Below are 8,967 nucleotides of genomic sequence, written 5' to 3'. Positions count from 1 at the left end.
GAAGAAGGAAAAGAAGTTGGGCTAGAGCCAGGGAGATGTCTCCGTGAGTTAAGGTATGTGTCTGCAGGCCTGACTACCTGAGTGCAATTCCTGGGGACCAGTGCGCTGGAAGAAGAGAACAGATTCCTCTGAGTGGTCCTGTGATGTCTACCCGTGTTCTGTGGCAGGTACACACACACCCACCCACATACACACATACATGAAATGAATGAATGAAGAATAAATGAATGAATGAGTGATGTAATGGGAAAAAAGGTTAAATTAGGCTCATGATAGTTTTCTTCTAAAAATATATTGAGAAATAGCCAGGCTCCATCTGATGTTGTCATGTAGGCCTTGGATCTCTTCTGTCAAACATAATTTCATAATACAGTTCTTCAAATGAGGCCAACCATGACAGAGATGGGTCAGGACAGAAACAAAACAACTCCATAATCATGTTGGGACAGAGTCAACATGGACATGGTTCAAGACCCAAAAAAAAAGCCTTCTAGTCTGGCTGCAATGATAACCACTGCTCCTTTGTCAAGGCCTGCCATTGCCACGTCCTCTGTCTCTTTGAAAGCAGGTTTACTGAGATCCCCACTCACGAGATTAACCTTAGTTTCTGACAACAGCCGATCCTACATACAAACCCTAGCATTTCCACGAGCTGGAATCCTACAATAGATCTCTGTGTAAAACTGTCTTACGGAACCACCCAGACTGCTGCCCACGAGCTGCAGTTCTCGCTGCTAGAATAATAACCCGGGTTTGCTCAATCCAAGTGTCTTTCTGTTGGCTACAGAGATTTGGTAACGTTTTGCCCTCTATACAGATAAACTGCCAAACACATCTGTGCAGCAGCTGCTTATGGAACTGGGGACTTCAGGAAGGAGGAGAGGAAGTCACAAGGGCGCTCTCAAGGTGAAGGAGGGGGAACCACGGCTTTGAACCTAAGAAGCAAGTTGGACTGGAGTAGTCATTTTAATATCTGACAAAAAGGCTTCAAACCAAAACTAATCAGAAGAGACAGCGAAGGACACTACATACTCATCGAGGGAAAAATTCACCAAGTTGTCATTTTATTCTTAACATATATGCCTCAAACACGAGAGCACCCAAGTTTGTAAAAGAAACACAACTATAGCTCAAATCACATATTGACGCTCACACAGCATAGTGGGGGAGTGTGATACCTCATGCTCACCAATGAACACTTGTGCAACCATTATGGAGATTTGTGTGGCGGTTCCTCAGGAAGATGGGAGTTGGTCTACGTCAAGCTTCAGCTATACCATTCTTGGGCATATACTCAAAGGATGCTTCGTCCTACCACAGAGACGCTTGCTCAACTATGCTCGTAGCAGCTTTATTCATAATAGCCAGGAATTGGAAACAACTTAGGTGTCCCTCAAAAGATGTGAAATCATGAAATTTGCAGGGAAATGAATAAAACTAGAAAAATGAGGAGGGTTCTACAGGTGTCATACAGGGAAGCAAACCCCAAGAAAAAATAAGAATGAAAACCTGGCTGGGCAGTAGTGGCACACGCCTTTAATCCCTGCACTTGGGAGGCAGATACAGGAGGATCTATGTAGGTTCGAGGCCAGCCTGGCCTACAAGAGCTAGTTCCAGGACAGGCTCCAAAGCTACAGAGAAACCCTGTCTCGAAAAACCAAAAAAAAAAAAAAAAAAAAAAAGAATACCCGGCATATATTGACTTCATCAACTTGGATCGAACTTCAGGGAGTCTAATGCCAGATGGTTCAGTTTAATCAATTCCAGGTGCACAATGAAGCTTAAGGGGTGACTACTTAGAAACTACAAAGCACATGTGACCAGGAGGGTGGCTTCTATAGCAAAACGGCCTAGCATGTAGTGTGGTCTCTGAGTAACCAACCAATATCTGATTTGGCTTAAAGCCCACTCCAGAAGATGGAACCCATACCCAACACTGACTAAGTGACCAAAAACATGAGGCTAGATAGTCCAGGGTACTAGGGTAAAACCAAGTACTACTGTTAAAAAATAAATAAATAAAGTAAGTGGCTGCTAATGGCATCCTGCTACACTCATAGATCAGTGTCTTTCTGAGTCATCACCAGAGAAGCTTCCTCCTGAGGTAGATAGGAACACATAACAAATACAGAGAGCCACAGCCAGACCTTATGCAGAGCCAGAGACCTTGAAATATTCAGCCCTAAATGGGGTGTCCCCTCAGTGCTCAGGGGACTCTGTAGAGAGGATAACGACAGAATGTAAGAATCGTAGGGGATGGAGAACACCAAGACAACAAAGTCCTCCAAATCAACGGGATGGATGCACAGATGAACTCACAGAGACTGAGCAGCACACTCAGGGCCCTCTTGTGTCTGCACCAGATGGCATTCTAGAGCTGAAAGGAGAAGTGGCCACAGGCCCCTTCCCTAACCCAGAAGCTAGCTCTAATAGATAACCTCCTGTAAATGAAGATTCAGTTTTCTCCAAGGGAGTCTCACTGGGAAACAAACTGTTCTCAAGGGCAGGCTGCTTGCTCAACAACAGATGGCCAACAGAAACCCAACTTCTCTCATAATATTGTGTAAGGACTTTTTAATTTTTTCTTTTTATTACATATATTTTTTCCTATTTTCTTTTTACCCTATAAATCCACAAAATTTATATTGTGGATTCCACTTTTGTTTGTTGGTTTGTTTATTATGTCTGCAGGCCAGAAGAGGGCATCAGATCTCATTACAGATGGTTGTGAGTCATCATGTGGTTGCTGGAACTTGAACTCCGGACCTCTGGAAGAGCAGCCAGTGCTCATAACAGGTAAGCCATCTCTTCAGCCCCAGTTTAGTTGTTTGTATGGGATTCCCAGGTATGCAGTGATTCCCTGCCGCTCTATCAGTTTTATGTGTCTTTCCTTGGGTTCCTTTCCTTCTGTTTTGTCCTACTCTGATGTATTAGTTTTTAATCTTAATTTATTTTATTATCCAATAGGAGCCTGATGGGAAACAGAAAGGGGGTGGATCTGAAAAGGGAAGTGGGGAGAAACTGGAATAGAGGGAGGGAAAACCGTAATCAGGATGTATTATGTGAGGGGGGGGGGGGATAAACGATTTTCAATAAAAGAGAAAAAAAATCAAATGGTACTGGCAATATTTAACTTTATAATTTGGGTGTTTCCTTAAAATTGTGAAATGAAATTACGTTCACCCTTTTGAGTGTTTCCAGCCTGAGGTAAATTGGAAAATATAAAAGAAAGACCAGAGGTCACAACGATACGTGCCAAGAAGCTTGGGCAGAAGTAATCGTGTTGCTATAAGTACTTGGGGGAATTCTAAGTACTGAATTGGCTCTGAGCCTTCTTTCTGGAGATAAACAAATACTGGAATGACCTCAAAACATACAATAAACAAAGAGCCAGAGCTTCCCAGGATGGGGAAAGATTTGTTTCAGTTCTAATTGAAGAGTTAACATTTGCTGAAGGACAAGAAGTTCTGACAGGAAATTTACTATTAGCCGCCAATAGATACTCATTTATTAAAGATGTTTGTTGTTTAGATGCTTATTTAAACCGAAAGCTGTTTAATACAGAAATCCTTCAGCATTCTTTAAAGACATTCATTAGCTAACTATCCGGACACAAAGTCTAGCATAAAAGGTTTCGTTAGGCAGATACTGACCTTGGCTTTCACTCTGAAGCTAGCTCAAGGGACAGGGAGTTTATAGATGGACCATAAACATACCAGACTCGCTTGTCCAAAGAATCATAATTAATTGTTCTTTACCTTAATTTACTTAAGGCGTTCTTTCTGACCAAGATTACTTACCCACAAATAAATATTATTATTTTAAAACACCAACTTGAAAATTATCTGTCCTAGGGGACAAGAGATTGCCAGGTAGAATATACATAAGTGGTTTAAATGTCTTTTGAAATTGTCTACCTAGTTTTAAAAGTCAGGAAGGGGTATGTTCAATCCCTCTTGGGTTATGGAACAAGGGAGAGCCCAAGTAAAAATTGTGTTCAATGATTCTGCTTTAAGCTTGTGTTCTTTCAGGGGAATTACTGTTAAAATAACCGCTGAGACTTCACACATTCCTGTACTATTGAGAAAACATTTTAATGTTTAACATGTAGAAGTTAATATAACTCACACAGGCTTTTACAAAGTGACTTCATCCATACAACCAACAGAGAAATGAAGGGATCAAACATTGCCGGAATCACATTCCATCTCTCCTGTACATCCTTCTCCTAGGCAACTTTTAGCATCATAGATGAAGTGTGCCTATACTGTAGCTTTATATAAATGGAATCACATAATATTAATGCCTTTGCTTTTTGGATTTCAACAAAGGGATGAGTTTAGCTGGGCAGTGATGGCACATGTCTTAAATCATAGCACTTGGAGCTGCAGGCACTTGGATCGCTGAGCCTGGTTTATAGATCAAGTTCTAGGACAGCCAGAGCTGCACAGAAAAAAAACTTGTATCAAAAAGTAAGCAAACAAGCCGGACAGTGGTGGCACACGCCTTTAATCCCAGCACTCGGGAGGCAGAGGCAGGTGGATCTCTGTGAGTTAGAGGCCAGCCTGGACTACAAGAGCTAGTTCCAGGACAGGAACCAAAACGCTACGGAGAAACCCAAAAAATCCAAAAAAAAAAAAAAAGTAAGCAAACAAGTAAGCAAGAAAACAACACTGGGGGTGGGGGGAAAAGGAAAGAAAAGAAGGAAGATAGAATGAGTTCAAATTGTGTTTTATTTGTAACAATACGCAGCACTTTGGTTTTCCGTTCTACTACTGATAACATTTGATTTGTTTTCAGTTTGGGTCTACTATGAATCATGACAAATGAAAAAAAGTGTTTTTAACAAGAAAACAGTTGGCAGTTAAAAGTTGTCTTTTATTATTTTCCTATTAAAACTATGAAGCTATTATAGAAAGATTTTGGAGCATAACTTTCTATAGTCCTATGCCTGTACCTGGCATGGTGGTTCCCATCTTTTATCCCTGAATTGAGAGGCAGGCAGATCTCTGTGGTTTCCAATCCAACCTGGTCTACATAGTGAGTTCCAGGTGAGCCAGAGCTACAGAGAGAGACCCTGTCTCAAACAAAATAGTCTATACACAGCCAACTTGCCAGTGTCCTGTCACTGCTGAACCAAATCACCACACATTTAGTGGCTTCTACAATGCAAATTCATTCTCAGAGGGTTCTACAAATCAAAGGCCCCAACACAGGGCTATAAGGTCCAAATTCAGTGTCAGAAGGACTTCTGGAAGCTCCAGCATAAACATTTTATCTCATTTCTGCCAGGTTTGATTCCTTGTGTGTATGTTCCTCTGTGTGTAAGCACACATGTGTATGTGTGTGAATGCTCCCGTGTTTACAGGTATGTGTGTGTATGCAGGTGCACATGGGTATGTGGGTGTGTGTAGGTGCACACATATGTGCTCATGCACATGTGGGGGCCCGACCACAAACTCAGGTACCATTCCTCAGTCTCCAACCACACTAGAGACAGAGTCTCTCATTGGCCTGAAGTTTGCCAAGTAGGCTAGACTGACTGGCTAATGAACCCCAAGGAGCTATAATTACTCTCTCTGTTCCATATGAGGATTCTCATGGCTCCATGGTACCTACATAAACTAAGATGATCAGGATCCTCCACTCCATGGGCAAAGTCTCTTTACCATGTGAAGTAACATAGTCAGAGGTTTGGGGAATTAAAAGATAGACTTCTTTGCAGGGGCATCAGTTAGCTCAGCAAACCAGTCTCTGAAATGATTTGTACCCCATTTTCCAATACACTTTTCATCGAACCCTCAGCAAAGTAAGGCAGACATTCAGTGTCCTTTGGCCCTCTCACCCCAAACTTGCCAATATCAGCAGAGTGAACCTGAGATGCAGGGAGACTGGTGGGTGTTGTGGGGTAATCTTTTTGTGCACTGTGAAGATGGATCTCTGCTAAGGAACCTTCTGATTGGCTTAGTAAAGAGTTGAATGGCCAATAACTAGGCAGGAGAGGGTAGGCGTGACTTCCAGGAAGAGAGAGACACTCAGGAGAGGGGAAATCAGAAGGTGCAGGACTGGCCAGTCAGACATGAAGGAAGAGGGATGTACTGTACAGAGGAGAGAGCCAGTGAGAATGTAGATTAATATAAATGGGTTGATTTAGTTGTAAGAACTAGCTGGGAACAAGCCAAAGCTAAGGCCATGCTTTCATAATTAATAAGAAGTCTCTGTGTTATTATTTGGGAGGTGGAGGTCCAAAGAAAGTCCATTTATAGGTGGGGCTCACTGCTGCTTCCCTGGCAGCAGGTTCAGGTACTCCATGGGCACTCATGATTATTGGTTGGCTAAATGAAGTTATTATCATCTCCTGCACCCCAAAGCATTCTGGGAAATGACATTCAGTGTACTCAGTCCTGGCTGCCAAGGATAGTTTTGTTCTAAATTCTAATCTTGGCCAAAATACTTAAGATCTTTCTGTCTATCAGCTTCCTCATATAAAAAGCTGATTATCAGGAAAGGCAATCCAGACTCGACACGCAGCAATTCATTTCAAGTGGAAATAACACAGCACTCAAGATTCGGGCCTTTGAATGATATGATTTAAATTAACCATAAAGCCTTGCACCTTGTCAGTATAAGACATTACTAAAGGGGAAACTGAGTCAGCCATGTGCAGTATCATGCACTATCATCACAGTATTTTTTTTTGTAAGTTTAAACTGAAAGCACTTTTAATGAAAGAACTTGTTTTTCAAAAGTTGCCTGACAAGACTAGACTAGAAGAGAATAAAATGTTCTTCAACATGGAGCCTAGAAAAATCGCTCTCACAGGGTGCCTGGTAAGTGTTGAGCTACAAAGTAAGAGAATATTTTGGTGGCTTTCAAATTGCTATAGACATAGTTTTCAACATGTATAACATTGAATGCTAATCTCTTTTAACACTCTTACTGTTTGTTTATTTATTTCCTTTTTAAGTGTTTAAAGCTGAGTCTCACTGTGTAGTCCAAGCCAATCCAAACTCCTGGTCCCCCTGCTTCAGCTGTGAGAGCCATCGTGTTAGCACCTAACGGTTCTATCAGCCCTGGAGTGTGTAGAGACCTACTGGGCTTGAAATACAAGCTTATCTAGGGTGGGGTCATGGTGTAGGCTGACGGTTGTTCCAGATATATTCCAGAAAATGCACACCTACTTTGGACAAACATATTTATTTGTTTTTGCAATGTTGAGGAGCAAGTCCAGGATCTTGCATAGAATAGGTGCATCTTCTACCACTGGGCTATATCTGCAGTCCTTGGAAATGCATATTTCTGGTTTTACACTTGAAAAATGGAAGAAAAAACTCATGTATCTATTTGGATAAGGCTGGGTGTCAAGTGAATATTCTATAATATTTATGCCCAAATACGAGGAATATCCAAACCTGCTGGACATGGCAGGGTGATATGTAAAAGAATTTTAAGCTCTAGAACCATTGGGCTAAATTATTGGGTTTCTACATTATCCTTAGGAAAATGGAACTAATAAACATTCGATGTTCACCATCTGTAGATCCAGCGGTCACCTCTAAACTGCTTGTAATGTTCTAAATTCTTGTACTGCCTACAAATCTACATATGAAATTCTAGCTCTCATAGCGATGGTGCCAGGAGGAGGAGTTCTGAAGAAAGGATCAGTGCCCTTAGAACATAAGTCCAAAGGAGCCCATTGGCCTCTTCTGTTGTATGAGGTTCAATGAGAAGATACTTATGAACCAGTAAGTGAAAGCCAGAAGCCAAATCTGCCAGTGCCTTTGTCTTGAGCTTTCTCATCTCTAGAATGTTGAGAACTTTTGGTTGTTTATCAACTGTCCAGTCTACAGTATTGTGTTATAGAATCCTGATCAGATTAAAAGACAGTTCCAATCCTAAACAGTATTTCTGTGTAACTGGATTATGAATCACTTTTCTTTTCTGCTTGATTTTGGCAAACTGTTTTATTTCTATGATAAAAATTAAAGCAACTTTTTAAAAGGCGTTTCATGGGGTGGTGAGATGGCTCAGTGGGAAGGACTGATTGCTGTGGAAGGCTGATGGTCTGAGTTTGAAGCCTAGAACCCATTCTCTCTCTCATACACACACACATGCATCAACCCTTCCTCACACACATCAGTCTCTCTCTCTCTTTCACACACACACACACACACACACACACACACACGGACACACATCAACCCTTCCACACACACATCAGACACACAGATACACAGACAGACACACACACTTTCTTTTGAGTTGTTTTAAGTCTGAGGATGTAGCCCAGTTGATAGAGTACTTGCCTAGCATGAGGAAGGCCTGTATTTGATCCCTAGGACCACATAAACCAGACACAGCTATAATCCTAGCACTCTGCAGGTGACATCAGGAGTTTAAGTCACCTTCAGCTACATAGTGAATTCCAGACCAACTGAGTGTACACCAGACCCTTTGACACTTTGTCAAAAAAAATTAGTTTAGAGTCCACATACATTATTTAGATTTTTTTAATAAAAATGGTGGGTGCGCACTGTGTATGTACGTGTGCGCATGTGCACGCATGCATGTGTGTAGCTATGGATGATCAGTTCCCTCAGAGGGCAAGGGGGGCTGGACCTTCTGAATCAGGAGTTACAGCCTGTTGTGAAGCACTTGACATGGACTTTGGGAACCAAACTCTCTGAGGCCATATACGCTCTTAATAACCCAGTCTCCTCTCCAGCATCCCTCCCCATATATTCTGTAATCAATTTAATCATGAGCATCACACGTCTAAGCACCCAGGCATATTTTAGTCAGAACCTTTAAACACTGAGAGCCAAACTCTCCCCTCATTGCTCTCTTCACCCCATCTCCTTTGTCTTCATTTTCTTAGGGTATAGGAGCCCTGTCTCCCCCTTTGTTCACGCCGCAACCATAGAAACCATCATTCATCTGGCTTGCCCCTCACCCGTCCCAAGAAGT

The sequence above is a fragment of the Microtus oregoni genome, unplaced genomic scaffold (assembly GCF_018167655.1).
Source record: "Microtus oregoni isolate MIOR12 unplaced genomic scaffold, Mior012 000000F_ref0000247, whole genome shotgun sequence".
In the NCBI taxonomy this organism is placed as follows: Eukaryota; Metazoa; Chordata; class Mammalia; order Rodentia; family Cricetidae; genus Microtus; species Microtus oregoni.
Note: the sequence above shows the minus strand (reverse complement) of the source record.